Raw genomic sequence first — 18618 nt, 5'->3', positions numbered from 1 at the left:
CCCTGGAGAGGATAATATAGTTGCTGAACTATGGAAGTACTCTAGTGACAACATGATACAGTGTCTATCAGAAATACTAAAAGAAATCTGGACAACACACAGATTACCACCAGACTGGACATCTGCATTAATACATCCACTACATAAAACAGGGAAGAAAACAGATCCTAGCAATTATAGGGGAATCTCCCTCTTACCAGTGACCTATAAGATCTTGTCTAAGGCGCTTTTAAAAAGAGCAGAAGAGATACTTGACAAACAGCTAGGAGAGTATCAGGCTGGATTTAGGAAGGGAAGGTCATGTGCAGAACAAATACTAAATTTAAAGAACATAATAGAAATGAGGAAAATCAGGAACTTAAAATATGTAATTACTTTTGTGGATTTTAAAGAAGCCTATGATTCAATTGACAGAAATACACTGCTTGATATCTTAAAAGAATTGGGACTCGATGCTAAAACAACTGCAATAATTAAAGGTACTTTGACAAATACAAAATCGAAAGTAAAATTTAGGGGAGAGCTCTCAAAATCGTTTGAAATAAAGTCAGGTATTCGACAGGGAGATGGTCTGTCACCTCTGCTTTTCAATTGTGTCTTGGAGAAGGTAGTTCGAGAATGGAGGAAGGCCATCAATACTAAAGGGATTCAACTAGGGAGAAATCCAAACAAGATCACTGTCGACTGTTTAGCCTTCGCAGATGGCATGGCATTGATTACAGATTCACTAGACAATGCCCAAGAACAAATAAGAGAACTACAAAAACAAGCAGCCAAAGTAGGACTACAAATATCCTATGAAAAAACAAAGTTTATGACAAACATCTGTGATGCTCCTCAAAATATTGCAGTTGACAGCAACACAATACACAAAACAGATTCCTTTAAATACCTAGGAGAGTGGATTACATACAATGCCAAAGAAAAGATAGCTATAGAAACTAGAGTGCACAAAATGGAAAGAGTGTTTCATATGACCAAAAACGTTTATAATAAAGAATCCTTGTCCTGGAACACGAAATTAAGACACTACCAAACAGTGGCCAGACCTGAAGCTCTCTATGCGGCAGAAACACTTAAACTAACAAGAAATGGAGATCTTGAGAAACTAGAGAAGGTCGAAAGAGGAATTTTAAGGAAAATACTGGGAGCTAGAAGAAACGATAATGCTGAATACAGGTTAAGACCAAACAGAGAGATATATCTGAAAACGGAGAAACTAACAGATGTAATGAGGAAGAGGAGACTACAGTTTTTTGGACATATATTCAGAATGGATAACAACAGACTAACCAAGCGGATATTCACATTACTCAATAGCTACAAATCCAAGCCAGCATGGTTCATAGAGACTGAAAAGGACATTGAAAATGCTGGAGTTACAATAGACACAATAGAAAACAGAACACATTTCAGAAAGGCAGTTCAAAAGGCAGAATTTCAGGAGAGAAAGAAAATAACTAGACGAAAGTGGACTCAAGAAGAAAGGGAACAACACTCTAAAAGGATGAAGGAAATTTGGAAACTGAAGAAATCTAATACAATGAAGAGTAGCCAAAGTTGATTCATCGTACCCTCCAAATGGGTTATTCGAAAGAAAAAAAATCATAGATTAAACTGTCCTCTGCACTACACTATCATTCAACATAGTCACGAAGCGTTTTTACACATTTCCGGTGTACGTGAACCATGGTATTAAATGCACTTTGAAAAATTAATGGTTCTCTTCATGAGCCATGATTTTAAAGCTGTGTCAGTGTCTTCCATTAATAAAGTGAATGGAGACACTGTAATAGACTCCAGAAATGTGCGACTTTGGATGAGGAAGTTTGTTTACGTAAAAACGGATATTGAATATAAACGTGCAGCAGCCGGCTGATAATCGAGGTAGTGCCGATGAAGTGATTCGCAGAAAGACGCGGTAGAGTTCACAGTCAACAGCTTTAAATTCATTCTGAGAAAAATGGGTTGGGAAGAAAAACTAGCAGTTTTCCAAACTTATTTCAGTGCCTGTGTTCAACGATAGTGCCAATGTGTCCCAATGCGTGGACATTATGTTGAACAGTAGTGTTGCGTAAGGGATAGCTAATGCCGCAGTTATAGATTCATTATTAATCCTTTTTGTGGCACAGGAGGTATTACCTTTTGATCCATCCTCGTAATTAATACTTTAGCGCAAACACGTAATGCAGTTGGAAGTAATGTCGTTTCCATTCAATAAACATCGTTAGACAAGCAGCAGGTTTGTCATTCAGAAACTGTATTTTACTGCTGAGTGTTATGCCTCGTTTAAGGAGGAGGAACGTCTATGAGCACGTGTCGGAATCAGAAAATTTGGAAATTTGTGGTAAGTTCTATGGGACCAGAAAGTTGAGGTCATCGGTCCCTAGGCTTACAAACTAATTAATCTGACTTCAACTAACTTACGCTAAGGACAACACACACACGCATACCAATGGGAGGACTCAAACTTCCGACGGGGGGAGCCTTGCGAACCGTGGCAAGGCGCCCCAGACCCCACGGCTACCACGCGCGGCTCGGATCCAACAGCGGCATGAATTCCTGCCTGGACGAAGGGACACTGCGGAGAATGACGACTGTATCAAATGAATTAAATGCATTCGCAGTCGGAATATGATTAGATTTCAGCTGCATAATGGATTTGTGACAATGAAAATTTCTGCCACACAGTGATTCGAATCCGAATTTTCCGCCTATCCTGAGTGGTGACCTCAATCACCTCGAGAGTCGGGGCACGACTCCAGGACCGATCCAGACTTCCGTACGTCGCTGTGTGCCTACCTCACGTACTCGCACAGCTGCTGTGATTACCACTCACGGAAAGTCTTTCCTTTTTACCATCGCAGCCTTGCCTAGGAATGAAATACGAGTAGTATCTGCAGTTTTCGTCTTATACGATGTGTTATGCAATGTCTTCCAAACATGTGTGCACATTTTCATTGCACGGCACAACCTTTTCTTCCTCGTAGTCGTTATTTTAAAAAAATATTTGGCGTATACCCTTCAGAACGGTATTATATTTGTGTGTAAAAATTTGAAGGAAATCGGCACAAGAAGTTTGCTAGATTTTTGGAAAGAATGTATTCCCCTTATATATTACTTGTTACATTAAAATACGTGGCCCACGCCCGTCCGAATGTTCACAAGGGTATCGTGTAAAGATCGGAAGTAAATTGGCCAAGCACATTTCGAGATTTGTTTGCCCATCTTAATATTCATTAGAAAACCCTGTATAAATCTGACGCAAAATGCTCAAGAACTTTTCGATATTTTTGGTTTTAACGTTTCCTCGTTATATATATTTAAAAATATGTATCTTATCTTCATCCGAATGTTCATCAGTGTATCTTGCAAAGACTTGGAGTTAATCGGTCAAAAACTTTTTGAGTTTTTTGGTAACAAGTTTAATATTGACCTATCTTTGTGTTAAAACATTTTTAGCTTATGCCCGTCCAAAAGTTCATTACAGTAGCGTGTAACAATTTGAAATAAATCGGTCATTAACTTTACAAGATTTTTGCTTACAACTTTGCCTCTTTCTGTATTAAAATGTGTCGTCTGTGTCCGTCCGAAGGTTTATTAGAGTATAGTATAAGAACTTGAAATTTCGAGATTTTTGGGAACAAAGCTAAATAACAACTTGTCTTTACATAGTAGTATAGATAATTGTTTTCCGTAAGTGTTCTCTTGTTTCGCAACAATTATGCAGTGTTACCTTTATTTTGCTTCGAATTTTGTTGTCCGCTAAATTTTCTGAGAGTTTCCGTCAGAATATTTCTTGTTATTTATGCATACAGCAACACATTTCGGAAACGTACGCTTGGAGCTATGTTCACTTCTGTGGACGACGTAATGAGTCGTGTTTGCTAGGAACTCCTCACAGCCGGCCGGTGTGGCCGAGCGCTTCAAGGCGCTTCAGTCTGGAACCGCGCGACCGCTACGGTCGCTGGTTCCAATCCTGCCTCGGTCATGGATGTGTGTGATGTCCTTAGGTTAGTTAGGTTTGAGTAGTTCTAAGTCACATAGTGCTCAGAGCCATTTGAACTATTTTTTGAACTCCTCAGACTAGTAGCATTTCTTGACCTCTTTCAGGGAATTCAATAGTAAACTGGAGAAAGTACACCATAAAACCAGTCAGTGACGCATGACGTCACAGTCTCCAGGATAATTCGTGCCAAGCATACACAATAAGTGTTTACTGACAATACGCGATGTTTTTTTTTTTTTTTTTTATAAGTGACTTTTAATATTGATGCACATCGCTAATGCTTCTCTGCAAGAACGATTTCATAGCTGCTCTGTTATGTTTACACACGTAATTTTCATATTGTTTCTAAATGCCTCCTAAAACTTCTGTACAGCAGAGGTTTCAGTCTTAGTTTCATATGTCAAACAGAACAAGCATAATGACAACGTATTGACAATATATCAACAAAGCTTTGAATAAGAACTTACACTCCTGGAAATGGAAAAAAGAACACATTGACACCGGTGTGTCAGACCCACCATACTTGCTCCGGACACTGCGAGAGGGCTGTACAAGCAATGATCACACGCACGGCACAGCGGACACACCAGGAACCGCGGTGTTGGCCGTCGAATGGCGCTAGCTGCGCAGCATTTGTGCACCGCCGCCGTCAGTGTCAGCCAGTTTGCCGTGGCATACGGAGCTCCATCGCAGTCTTTAACACTGGTAGCATGCCGCGACAGCGTGGACTTGAACCGTATGTGCAGTTGACGGACTTTGAGCGAGGGCGTATAGTGGGCATGCAGGAGGCCGGGTGGACGTACCGCCGAATTGCTCAACACGTGGGGCGTGAGGTCTCCACAGTACATCGATGTTGTCGCCAGTGGTCGGCGGAAGGTGCACGTGCCCGTCGACCTGGGACCGGACCGCAGCGACGCACGGATGCACGCCAAGACCGTAGGATCCTACGCAGTGCCGTAGGGGACCGCACCGCCACTTCCCAGCAAATTAGGGACACTGTTGCTCCTGGGGTATCGGCGAGGACCATTCGCAACCGTCTCCATGAAGCTGGGCTACGGTCCCGCACACCGTTAGGCCGTCTTCCGCTCACGCCCCAACATCGTGCAGCCCGCCTCCAGTGGTGTCGCGACAGGCGTGAATGGAGGGACGAATGGAGACGTGTCGTCTTCAGCGATGAGAGTCGCTTCTGCCATGGTGCCAATGATGGTTGTATGCGTGTTTGGCGCCGTGCAGGTGAGCGCCACAATCAGGACTGCATACGACCGAGGCACACAGGGCCAACACCCGGCATCATGGTGTGGGGAGCGATCTCCTACACTGGCCGTACACCACTGGTGATCGTCGAGGGGACACTGAATAGTGCACGGTACATCCAAACCGTCATCGAACCCATCGTTCTACCATTCCTAGACCGGCAAGGGAACTTGCTGTTCCAACAGGACAATGCACGGCCGCATGTATCCCGTGCCACCCAACGTGCTTTAGAAGGTGTAAGTCAACTACCCTGGCCAGCAAGATCTCCGGATCTGTCCCCCATTGAGCATGTTTGGGACTGGATAAAGTGTCGTCTCACGCGGTCTGCACGTCCAGCACGAACGCTGGTCCAACTGAGGCGCCAGGTGGAAATGGCATGGCAAGCCGTTCCACAGGACTACATCCAGCATCTCTACGATCGTCCCCATGGGAGAATAGCAGCCTGCATTGCTGCGAACGGTGGATATACATTGTACTAGTGCCGACATTGTGCATGCTCTGTTGCCTGTGTCTATGTGCCTGTGGTTCTGTCAGTGTGATCATGTGATGTATCTGACCCCAGGAATGTGTCAATAAAGTTTCCCCTTCCTGGGACAATGAATTCACGGTGTTCTTATTTCAATTTCCAAGAGTGTATATTTGTATGATTGTCTCACCAGATGCGTAGTGAACGTTCAAGCGATAAACCAGTATAACATAGACATTATGGTTCTGCTAATATCATTTGATGTTACCATATCTGTAGGTGTAAAAAAATTAAACAAAAAAATTTCTGTAGATGTCGTTGGATAAGAAAACATGCTAAATTTTTGCTTTCTCTATTGCTCATTCTATATACTAAATCGAAAGGCTACAAAAAAAAAAGACAGTGTTTAGCAATTCTACAGATCACTTAACAAAATTATGTTAACAGCCTCCAGACAAGAATTTTCTGGTGGGAAATAGGACGTGAAATCAATAACATAACCAGTTGTACATTTTATATCTGGATATTTTTCTTTATTTCGTTCAGTTCTAAAGAGTTGAAGCATTCAAATGGTTCAAATGGCTCTGAGCACTATGGGACTTAACATCTGTGGTCATCAGTCCCCTAGAACTTAGAACTACTTAAACCTAACTAACCTAAGGACATCACACACATCCATGCCCGAGGCAGGATTCGAACCTGCGACCGTAGCAGTCGCGCGTTGAAGCATTCATTTGCGAATGTAATTACGAGGGTTACCCAGAAAGTAATTCACCTCATTTTTTTCTTTAACAATTCTTTATTGAACATAATAAGAATTACACACATACGAAAGAATGGTGTTTTATCTCCACAACTTATTTTTCCGCGTAATCACCACCCCGTTCTATGGCCTTCCTCCAGCGCGAAACAAGGGCGTGTCTTCCACGAATGGCGTCCTTTAATGGCGAATGACATCAGCTCGCTGGAACATGTTAGGTGTGAGAGCGGTGGATGGTCTCCCCGACCTCTGCAAATCGTGGAGCTCCGCCGAACCGACTTCTGATGACCTCACCCTCCATGCCCAGTGACTAACTGTACTTCTTTCCACATCAGATGCTCCATAGACTTTGCACAAGAGTTTCTTAATATTCCCAACAGTTTCTTAATATTCCCAACAGTTTCTTTCTCTACAATGAAAAATTCAATAACGGTACGTTGCTGGTAACGTACATCACCTACGGACGCCATTTTGAAACTGTCCTGTAGTTACACTATCTGTAGGAAGTGACGCTAATTTGCGCGCGCACCCTCAGGAGCCTTCAAATAATACATACGTAACGTTTCGCATTCGTAGCATGGTTTTCGGCTGAGAAAAAAAAATGCGGTGCACTACTTTATGTGCAACCCCCGTAGCTGGTCTAGTTGATTTTCTCCTGAAGCCGGGAAAACTGAGTAAACTCAGTACACAGTCGCCTAACGGCAGTTGTTTATCAGCTCTTGCTCGTAACACGTACCTGTTATTTGCAAAATAATGTTTGCAACTGATGCTACACTATCCACTCACATTAATGTGCAGCAGCAGCATTACTCCATTTTCAGGCCACAAGTAGCCCATTGGGGCCATCCGACCGCCGCGTCATCCTCAGATGAGGATGCGGATAGGAGGAGCATGTGGTCAGCACACCGCTCTACCAGTCATTATGATGGTTTTCTTTGACCGGAGCCGCTACTATTCAGTCAAGTAGCTCCTCAATTGGCATCACTAGGCTGAGTGCACCCCGAAAGATGGCAACAGCGCATGACGGCCCGGCTGGTCACCCATCCAAGTGCCAGCCACCCCCGACAGCGCTTAACTTCGGTGATCTTACGGGAACCGGCGAATCCACTGCGGCAAGGCCGTTGCCACATTAATGTGACCACCTGTCAAAAGCCTGAATAACCACCTTTTGTAGCGCGGACCGCTGCGAAACGTGTAGGAAGAGAGTCAATTAGATTCTGGAAGATACCGACAGGGATGTGGAGACCTGCTGACTCCAGTACCATGGCCACCTGAGCTAGGTTTCTTGGTTGAGGATCCGTGGACGAACAGCGCTATCGAGGTGGTCCCACACATTCTCTATGGGTTTTAAATCCAGGGTGTTTGGTGACCAGGGAAGTACAGTAAACCCCTCCCGGTGCTTTTGGAACCACGCATATACACTGCAAGCCCTGTGACGCATTACATTGTCCTGCTGGTGATGCGATCGTGCTGAGGAAAAAAGAAAACTGCGTGTAGCGGCGGACATTGCCCCCAAGGATGGATGCATACTTGTGTTAATCCATTGAGTCTTCCAGAATGACGAGATTACCCAGGGAATGTCACAAAATCATTCCCCAGACCGAAACTTTCCCTCCTTCTGTCTGAACCTTTGCGGTGAGTCAATGGCCATCTCCTCAATGGAGCATAAAGCGCGAATCATCTGGAAAGGCCATCTGTCAGCAGTCAGTGGGCGTCCACTTCTGGTACTGGTGTGCGAATTCCAGCCTTCGTTGCCGTTGAACAGCTGTCAGAGTGGGTGTTTGAACGAGGCGCCTGCTGCGGAGGCCTTTAGGCTGCTTCGTTCGCCGAGCGCTCGTTGAGGAGACACAGTTGGTAGCCCCTTGATTCATCTGGGCAGTTAGTCGCTCAGCAGTTGCACATCTACTCTCCTGGACACATCTCCGCAGCCCTCCTTCACCCCTCTCATCTTTGGCCGTTGTTGCACCACAGTTGTCTCGGCACCAGTTTTGGATAGCGCCATTTTGCGGAGTGCGGCATACTTTAATCACTGCCGCACGCGAACAGTTTACAGATTTAGACGTTTCCGAAATGCTTCCATTCTTGGGCCGCTCAGAAATGTTCAAATGTGTGTGAAATCTTACGGGACTTAACTGCTAAGGTCATCAGTCCCTAAGCTTACACACTACTTAATCTAAATTATCCTAAGGACAAACACACACACCCATGCCCGAGGGAGGCTCGAACCTCCGCCGGGACCAGCCGCACAGTCTGTGACTGCAGCGCCTTAGACCGCTCGGCTAACTTTGAGCGGCTCTTGGGCCGCATGCCAATGAAGTGCTCTCCATTTCCGAATTACGACGACTGCACTGCTTTCCGCGTCCTCCAGAGAGGGTTTATATGCCCTCCGCCGCTAGTGCTGCCACCTTCCGTCTGTGAGTGATTATTGCACGTTGACGCCGAACGCAGGCTATGGTCACATTAATGTGACCGGACTGTGCATATTACGAAGGTGTCTAGTATTCCCTGCGTAAAACGTTTATCCATTTATTGATAAATTCCAAGCGCGAGTGAAGAAATCGGAGAAGATTTTACGTTTCAGGTTAGCATTATTTGTGTTTCTTGAAAAACCATTGTCCTTCAGTCTTATAGCATACGTAGTTTAAGGAGAGATGTACTATCTTTTGGTTCACAAAATCGATTTTTTAAAAATTGCATTTGTTGGATCCATAAAAGTGCTTAGAATCCACCCCGAAACAGTTTTTCCGAATACGGAACGGAAATGTTTGTTATTCGCGGTTAAACAAAAAATTGCACCTGCCTGAAATCGGCCTTTTTCAAGCACCAGTTTTTTTCTTTCGGAGGACAAGTTATTGTACCGGTGCTTGGGAGGAAACACACAAAATTCAAATGAAAGTTTGAACGCGTGTGTTTGGAAGTTAGCCCCCAAGCATTTGCATTCGGGTGCGAAGACTGTGGAGATTGCGACTTTCCTGGCAGTGAGCAGCTTCAGCGAAGGGTATTCAGCAATTCTGAAGACCATGACAACGATAGACGTCACCGTGGGACTCTATTTGACGCAGTTCGCCAAGCATTCGGACGGCCACTGGATTCAAGCGGCCGAAAACCGCTTGTCACCGGCCGTACGAGCGGCTCTGGAGCAGCGCACGATGGCCCAGATCGTGGCTCTGAGCACTATGCGACTTAACTTCTGAGGTCATCAGTCGCCTAGAACTTAGAACTAATTAAACCTAACTATCCTAAGGACACCACGTACATCCATGCCCGAGGCAGGATTCGAACCTGCGACCGTATTGGTCGCTCGGCTCCAGACTACAGCGCCTAGAACCGCTCGGCCACCCAGGCCGGCGCCCAGATCGTGCAGAACGCCCTCTATGAAGAAGAGGAAGGACTACTTTATGGACCCGGAATAGCAGATTGAACGTATGTTGCATAATATTGCATTTATATATAGTCGAAAATTCAATCGCGTTTTTCTCGAAATGACTTTTTTTTATCGCGCGGTATGGCAACTTCAAATTTACTGAACCGATTGGCATGATTCTTTGTTTCCGATGAAGCTAACTAAATTGTCTAGGAGTTGTACCACTTTTATTCCGATCCATCAACTATAAATATTTTTACTTGGCCGACGAAGTCGAAAAATCGATGAAAAAACACTATTTTCTTCAAATGGCCGCCATTTTGTTTCCTATAAATATTTTTACTTGGCCGACGAAGTCGAAAAATCGATGAAAAAAACGCTATTTTCTTCAAATGGCCGCCATTTTGTTTCCTATGGTCTAAATAATGTAAGCGAGGTGCAACTCCTAAAGAATTTTATATACTTCGCTAACGTCAACTCAATTTTGATTTCAGACGAGCCGGCTGACCTGTGACATACAGCGCGTGGAGGTCTACGTCGAAATTTTGTTTCGTTCCGACGGCACTCCCGCCTTGCTCTTCGACATTTCCGTTCGAAATAATTCCAGTTTGTAGAAGAAATATTAGTAAATATCATGACCAAATTTGACATTGATATCTATAACACACCCCGAGAAAAAAAATTCTCAAAGAACATGCTTCTTTGTCGGCCGTTGTGGCCGAGCGGTTCTAGGCGCTACAGTCTTGAACCGCGCGACCGCTAAGGTCGCAGGTTCGAATCCTGCCTCGGGCATGGATGGGTGTGATGTCCTTAGGTTAGTTAGGTTTAAGTAGTTCTAAGTTCCAGGGGACTGATGACCTCAGAAGTTAAGTCCCACAGTGCTCAGAGCCATTTTTGAACATGCTTCTTTAGGGCCAAATATAGTAAACCTCCCCTTAATTACAAAACTCAAGGCCGTTTTCTGTCGTCTACTGATGCCAATGTGGCGGCTCCATCACGAATCATAACTATACCCTATACGAAGACGGCTTTGAGTAGTCTCTCCAGTTTAGTACCAAGCTTACAGAGAAATTTAAATACTTCGGCTGCATATCTTGTCTTTAGTTCCTACTTCAGACTTATCTAAAAGAGACTGGATAGAAGATTTCGATACTTCCATTGACTTAACATGTTGTCAGAATTTCCTGGTACTGTCTGACTGATCTTCCTCCAGGAAGTGACTGATATTATTAATGTAGGCTTCTCGCATTCCCTTCCTCAGGAGTTCACAAGTTGCCATTAAGTTTATTCTATCAGTATGTCTTCATCGTCTTTCCAGCGAGAGTGTAGCAGTATGGTTGTTCGTAACATTCTATGAGTCGTATCATTACAGCAAGTTGGGTCTCTCCGACTTTTATTGCTCTACCTGATACATATTGATCCACATTGCAGGTTATAATGTCTTCGTGCCTACCATAGTTACTCTACGTTTGTGAGATTTTAACTAAATGCCCTCATTTCGTCTTGTAAATATTTTGTTGCTGTTTGATTGTCTCTTGAACAAATACTGACTTCGATTTAGAGACAATCATTTTGGATCTGTGAACATAATTCCTGTAATACACTCCTGGAAATTGAAATAAGAACACCGTGAATTCATTGTCCCAGGAAGGGGAAACTTTATTGACACATTCCTGGGGTCAGATACATCACATGATCACACTGACAGAACCACAGGCACATAGACACAGGCAACAGAGCATGCACAATGTCGGCACTAGTACAGTGTATATCCACCTTTCGCAGCAATGCAGGCTGCTATTCTCCCATGGAGACGATCGTAGAGATGCTGGATGTAGTCCTGTGGAACGGCTTGCCATGCCATTTCCACCTGGCGCCTCAGTTGGACCAGCGTTCGTGCTGGACGTGCAGACCGCGTGAGACGACGCTTCATCCAGTCCCAAACATGCTCAATGGGGGACAGATCCGGAGATCTTGCTGGCCATGGTAGTTGACTTACACCTTCTAGAGCACGTTGGGTGTCACGGGATACATGCGGACGTGCATTGTCCTGTTGGAACAGCAAGTTCCCTTGCCGGTCTAGGAATGGTAGAACGATGGGTTCGATGACGGTTTGGATGTACCGTGCACTATTCAGTGTCCCCTCGACGATCACCAGTGGTGTACGGCCAGTGTAGGAGATCGCTCCCCACACCATGATGCCGGGTGTTGGCCCTGTGTGCCTCGGTCGTATGCAGTCCTGATTGTGGCGCTCACCTGCACGGCGCCAAACACGCATACGATCATCATTGGCACCAAGGCAGAAGCGACTCTCATCGCTGAAGACGACACGTCTCCATTCGTCCCTCCATTCACGCCTGTCGCGACACCACTGGAGGCGGGCTGCACGATGTTGGGGCGTGAGCGGAAGACGGCCTAACGGTGTGCGGGACCGTAGCCCAGCTTCATGGAGACGGTTGCGAATGGTCCTCGCCGATACCCCAGGAGCAACAGTGTCCCTAATTTGCTGGGAAGTGGCGGTGCGGTCCCCTACGGCACTGCGTAGGATCCTACGGTCTTGGCGTGCATCCGTGCGTCGCTGCGGTCCGGTGCCAGGTCGACGGGCACGTGCACCTTCCGCCGACCACTGGCGACAACATCGATGTACTGTGGAGACCTCACGCCCCACGTGTTGAGCAATTCGGCGGTACGTCCACCCGGCCTCCCGCATGCCCACTATACGCCCTCGCTCAAAGTCCGTCAACTGCACATACGGTTCACGTCCACGCTGTCGCGGCATGCTACCAGTGTTAAAGACTGCGATGGAGCTCCGTATGCCACGGCAAACTGGCTGACACTGACGGCGGCGGTGCACAAATGCTGCGCAGCTAGCGCCATTCGACGGCCAACACCGCGGTTCCTGGTGTGTCCGCTGTGCCGTGCGTGTGATCATTGCTTGTACAGCCCTCTCGCAGTGTCCGGAGCAAGTATGGTGGGTCTGACACACCGGTGTCAATGTGTTCTTTTTTCCATTTCCAGGAGTGTAGAATGATGGTTGCTAAGACGTCTCCTTTTTTACTGAGACTCTCGAAAATATCGGGTCGCGTTGTAACCGGTCGGTCTAAGATACTTCTGTCATACGTGGACTGTTTGATCTGTTGTTCGAGGCAGTTATCTGACAATCTTTTGTTACTACGCAAGACATTTCGTCCTTAACGTCAGTAATGTAAACTTCACTTTTCCAGTCGATACTAGGTATATAAGTCACCATCTACTAGCATCGTTTGCTCGGAATTTGTCCACGCTGTTACGTCAGTCCATCAGCTGACCGGGAGAACGGCCTGGTTATTAGTATGTCCACTGAATCCGGTTACTCTTGTTCGATTGGATTCGCAAGACCTAATGCATTTGGTTGTTGCGATAAACACTCTAATTTCTGGAATTTATGTTTCCGATATACGCACAAAATTTCCCATGATAGTTAAGAGTTTCAGACAATTTTCAGCTCCTAACGTTACATGAGGGCCAGTGCTTGAGAGAGCTTGGCAACAGTTTGGTGACAAAATCACATAATTCATGTTCAATTGTAATAAAAATTAAGCCTGAGAAGTTGTGTAATCAACTGTGTTCACTTTAACCGTGGTTACTAAATTTTATGAGTATGAGACCATTACCCCTGAACGTAAAAAAATGCTCCAATAAGGTTCGGCATCTAACAAAAGTTTAGATTTAAAGAAAGAATTGCCCATACTGTTAATATGACAATATGGAAATAATACGTAGGAAACGGTGGAAGAAATAAAACTGAAGTTTTTGAGAAGAAGTTTGATTAAATCAGGGAATAATGAGTCTGAGACAAACTTCGCACGTTGTAAGTCCTGCTTCAATTTCAAACGCCGGTCGGTGTGGCCGAGCGGTTCTAGGCGCTTCAGTCTGGAACCGCGCGACCACTACGGTCGCAGGTTTGAATCCTGCCTCGGGTATGGATGTGTGTGATGTCTTTAGGTTAGTTAGGTTTAAGTAGTTCTAAGTTCTAGGGGACTGATGACCTTAGATGTTAAGTCCCATAGTGCTCAGAGCCAATTTCAAACAGGTTCTCACTTTTGTTGTCGTTCATAGCAAAGTCAGTATCCACGTTCATACATGTAAGTTGTAGCTTTTCCGATACTAACAGCTATTTACTACAATTTTGAGTAGAATTTTTCCATTTCTGTGTCACCCAAGTCTATTTTAGGTGAATTGTCTTCATGGCGTCTAAGGAAAAGCATTTTGACTTTATTATCTGCAAATTTTGGTTGTAGCGTGGGATTTAGTTCGAGTGGGGTTCGGGTTGGGGGTTGTGCAAGGGCACAATTTAATAATTATTTTATTTAATATCAACAGAATAGAAATACACTTTCGCTGAATCAGAATATTTCTGCAGCTCATGAAGATCAGTAAATAGGGCTCTACACAACCGATAGAAAAATATATTCCGTAAAATAAAATAATAAAATCCAGTCTTTGACCTATATGCCTGTACACGGATGCGTAACAACACTAACAGCCTACAATGACTTGTACTCGTCTATAGCCGGCCGGTGTGGCCGAGCGTTTCTAGGCGCTTTAGTCTGGAACCGCGCGACCGCTACGGTCGCAGGTTCGAATTCTGCCTCGGGCATGGATGTGTGTGATGTCCTTAGGTTAGTTAGGTTTAAGTAGTTCTAAGTTCTAGGGGACTGATGACCTCAGATGTTAAGTCCCATAGTACTCAGAGCCATTTGAACCTCGTCTATAAGCAGTCATCATATCTGAGACAATTTGAACATTAAGAAGGAAAAACAACTTTTAGACTTAACTATCTCTTCCCTCTTGACCCGAAAAAGAAAGATGTGCGAAAATTTATACTTCAAATTATTGATTACAGCGACGTTTCCTGCAAGGACTTTCTCTGGACAGCTCGCGGCCCCTAGAACTGAAAATGAACGCCTGTCGATGTATCTGTCACGTTCGACTCTTTGATCACATTTCACCATTATATGCATGGCTATCCTGACAACGAGCAGACAGGTGTAGAGATATACACAGACTCTGTCTCCTCTAGTGTCTTATCAACGTTCACTGTCCCTCGTGTGTCTCCTCGACCTTAGCGCTCTTGTCTGAATAACATGGCCGAAACACTTGTTCCCATCATAGCTGTCCCACTTCATCGGGCAGGCACTTCCTCGACCTCCTTTTCAATAACAGGAACCCAACTATGAAATAACCTCGCTCATTGAATTAGAGAATAGAGTCTCTTATGTTCGGTGATCCTCATGTTGATTGATCGTCCAGTCATAACAACATAGACTTTTCCGCATGTACATGATATGTGGTATATTCCTGATATTGCAAGCGGGTCAGTTTTCTCCTTTGCCAGTCTAAGACACTCTCTTTTTCTATGTCGCTTTATAAATAGTCTTTACGTCGTGTCTGTGCAATATATGGCCGATTCTGTCCGTCACTCTGGGAATGTATGACAGAAAGACCGTACTCGGCATTTCCTTTTTCCAATGTATCAAATGGTTCAAATGGCTCTGAGAATTATGGGACTTAACATCTGAGGGCATCAGTCCCCTATAACTTAGAACTACTTGAACCTAACTAACCTAAGGACTTCACACACATCCATGCCCGAGACAGGATTCGAACCCGCGACCGAAGCGGTCGCGCGGTTCCCGACTGTAGCGCGTAGAACCGCTCGGCCACACTGGCCGGCTCCGATGTATCGCTTCACCGAGTGTTTGATTCTGTGACACTTATTATGTAACTGGTGGAGTAGCCATCGCTGCTCAGAACGCTTTCCAGGTGTTGTATCTCGCTTCTGAGATGCTGCGTCTCACATATTCGCCTTTCTTGCGTTACAAGCGTATTATTCACGCTCGGGTGATAATTTGACAGTTGGTGCACGTTTCGGTCCTTGTGTGTCGGTTTTCGATACACGTTGTATCCCAGGTTTACACCAACCCCCGCGAATAGCTCGTCTAGAAAGGGTACCTGTTCGTAAATTTTATGTTGGAGTGGAGGCTGGTCAGGTGTCTTAGGGAATCACCGAGCTGTCCCTCACCATGGGTCCATACAACGTAGGTATCTTCGACCTATTTGTACCATACCTGTGCACACGCTGTGTGAGAACGACTACAAAGTAAAATTCCCCAACACGGAAGTTCTTGCTGCAGAGAAGAACTATCACACCCGCTTGTTTAGGGAAACTATAGAAATACACAAATATGGCAATAGCTTAAACAAGAAAGAAGAAAGCCTCAAGGTGAAAGTCCTGGATTCCCGTCCTACAGCGATCGACATTTGCAGGTAGCAAGGGGAGAACCGCAGCGGTAATGACCACGGAGAAGTCCTCGGACGTTGGCGCGTCGTGTACGTATAACCTGCGGCCGCAAGGTCGACTCCAGTCCACGACCAGCAAAGCGAGCCAATTGTGGTGACGAAATATAAAAAAAAGGATCATCAACAAACGTCGGCCGAAAAACCTGAGACAGAAACTAACAGGCAATTGTCACTGTGACTATTCTTATCATTATTATTTTTATGTCCGCACCGGTAGCTGAGTGGTCAAATGGCTCTGAGCAGTATGTGACTTAACATCTGAGGTCATCAGTCCCATAGAACTTAGAAGTACTTAAACCTAACTAACCTAAGGACATCATACACATCCATGCCCGAGGCAGAATTCGAACCTGCGACCGTAGCGATCACGTGGTTCCAGACTGAAGCACCTAAAACCGCTCGGCCACAGCGGCCGGCAGGTGAGTGGTGCTGGCATGGTAGCTCAGCGTGTTAGGTCAGAGACCTGGCTGGTCTCTGTAATAAAAAGAAACTGAGTGGCAGGATCAACAACGAATTTCAATGGATGTCATGTGACGTCCGCTGCGACCAAGTACAACGAACAACACCGAGCCAAAACAAACAAAAGAAAAGTGGTCAACTCGACGGAATGCCGGCTGTGTCGGAGATTTTTCTCCGTTCAGGCACTGTGTGTTGTGCTGTCCTTGTCCTCATCATCTCATCCCCATCGACTCGCAAGTCGCCGATGAGGAGACAACTCAAAAGACTTGCACCAGGCAACCGGTCTACCCGACGGGAAGCCCTAGCCACAAGACATTTCATTTTTTGTCTACTATTATTATCATAACTGTTATTGGAAGTAACAGTTATAGAAATACTACCAGTATTAACTTAGCTCTTAATCAGTATTATTTATTCACACTGCCTGTAAATACAGTCAAATCATTCTGTTATTACTTGCCATATTGAAATAAGACCTAGTGTTATTTCATAGGTCAGCGCGACTGCTACGGTCGCAGGTTCAAATCCTGCCTCGGGCATGGATGTGTGTGATGTCCTTAGGTTAGTTAGGTTTAAGTAGTTCTAAGTTCTAGGGGACTGATGACCACAGATGTTAAGTCCCATAGTGCTCAGAGCCATTTGAACCAAGCCATTTCATAGGTAACTAGGAAAAGAAAGGAACTTTATGTATCAAAGACTGGTCCGATGTAAGAGAGGGCCTGAAGGCCCGAATCTGATCAGGTTAAATAAATAAATAAATGTAATAGCACACAACTACGCGTAGGTCTACTGCTACTCCCGTCGCCAGACAGCTGCTACAAGCTATACACAACTCTCTACCATACTACGTATGCTTATATCTAAGTAAATTCTTACAGAATAACACAGAAAATTGTTTATACACATAGAAAAATTAAATACTAAATAATTCATTCTCTGGAGGCGGGGAAATCAAACGTGCCGTTCGACACGACACTGGGTCTTGGAACTGCGGATTTTATTCATCTGTCTTCCAAATCAGGAAAATAGAGGCTAATAGAATTGAGTGCTGGTAATAAGTGTTGACTTTTACGAATGGATGCAAGAAGAGCGAAATAAAAGAGACATTTAAATTGGTGTGGGATGTTGTTAGTAGACTAAATAGATTTCTCAGAATGAAGGCACGAGTGTGTGTGGAACTAAATTTTCAACCAGTATGTGCTTTTTTTACTTATGTCTGTGAGGCTGACTTTTCAACATGAAATCAGTTCAAAAATCTTGTTGGTAGTCAGAGAGCAAGGATTAATTATGAGAGGAATGAATGCGGAGCGCAGCCACGTGAAGGGGTGGTACACGGGCAAGGGAATATCCGTGCTTAACGGCAAGAGACGTGAAACGACTGACGTGACAACCTAATGAGAAAACTGTAATTCAACCCTTTCTTTTTTATTGCTCGAGTATTTGATTTTGACACAATCCCCACCACCCGTCCTGGAAGTAGCAGAGGTACGCTGCGAGAAAAAAACTTAGTACGCCCTTTTAGAGCTTTCAGAGTCACTTGAGGTTTACTGTCGCAACAGGCCACATGCAGTACATGAAATGATTACATGTACAGATCAACAGTACAAGTGGTTCTGAGGGACCAGGTATCAAATTCAAATGTGGGTGAAATCTTATGGGACTTAACTGCTAAGGTGATCAGTCCTTAAGCTTACACACTACTTAACCTAAATTATCCTAAGGACAAACACACATACCTATGCCCGAGGGAGGACTCGAACCTCCGCCGGAACCAGTCGCACAGTGCATGACTGCAGCGCTTGAGACCGCTCGGCTAATCCCGCGCGGCGACCAGGTATCGACCCACGCTGAAGCACCCATATTATACGTGGTGTAACATGCACGGGCTGCAATGCAGGCGCTGTCTTTGGCATCCAGTTGATCGTACAGATGGTGAATACTGTCCTGGGATAAGTTATGACGCG

Source organism: Schistocerca nitens, chromosome 7 (assembly GCF_023898315.1).
Source record: "Schistocerca nitens isolate TAMUIC-IGC-003100 chromosome 7, iqSchNite1.1, whole genome shotgun sequence".
NCBI lineage: Eukaryota > Metazoa > Arthropoda > Insecta > Orthoptera > Acrididae > Schistocerca > Schistocerca nitens.
The sequence above is the reverse complement of the archived record's forward strand: the minus strand, read 5'-3'. Positions refer to the sequence as shown.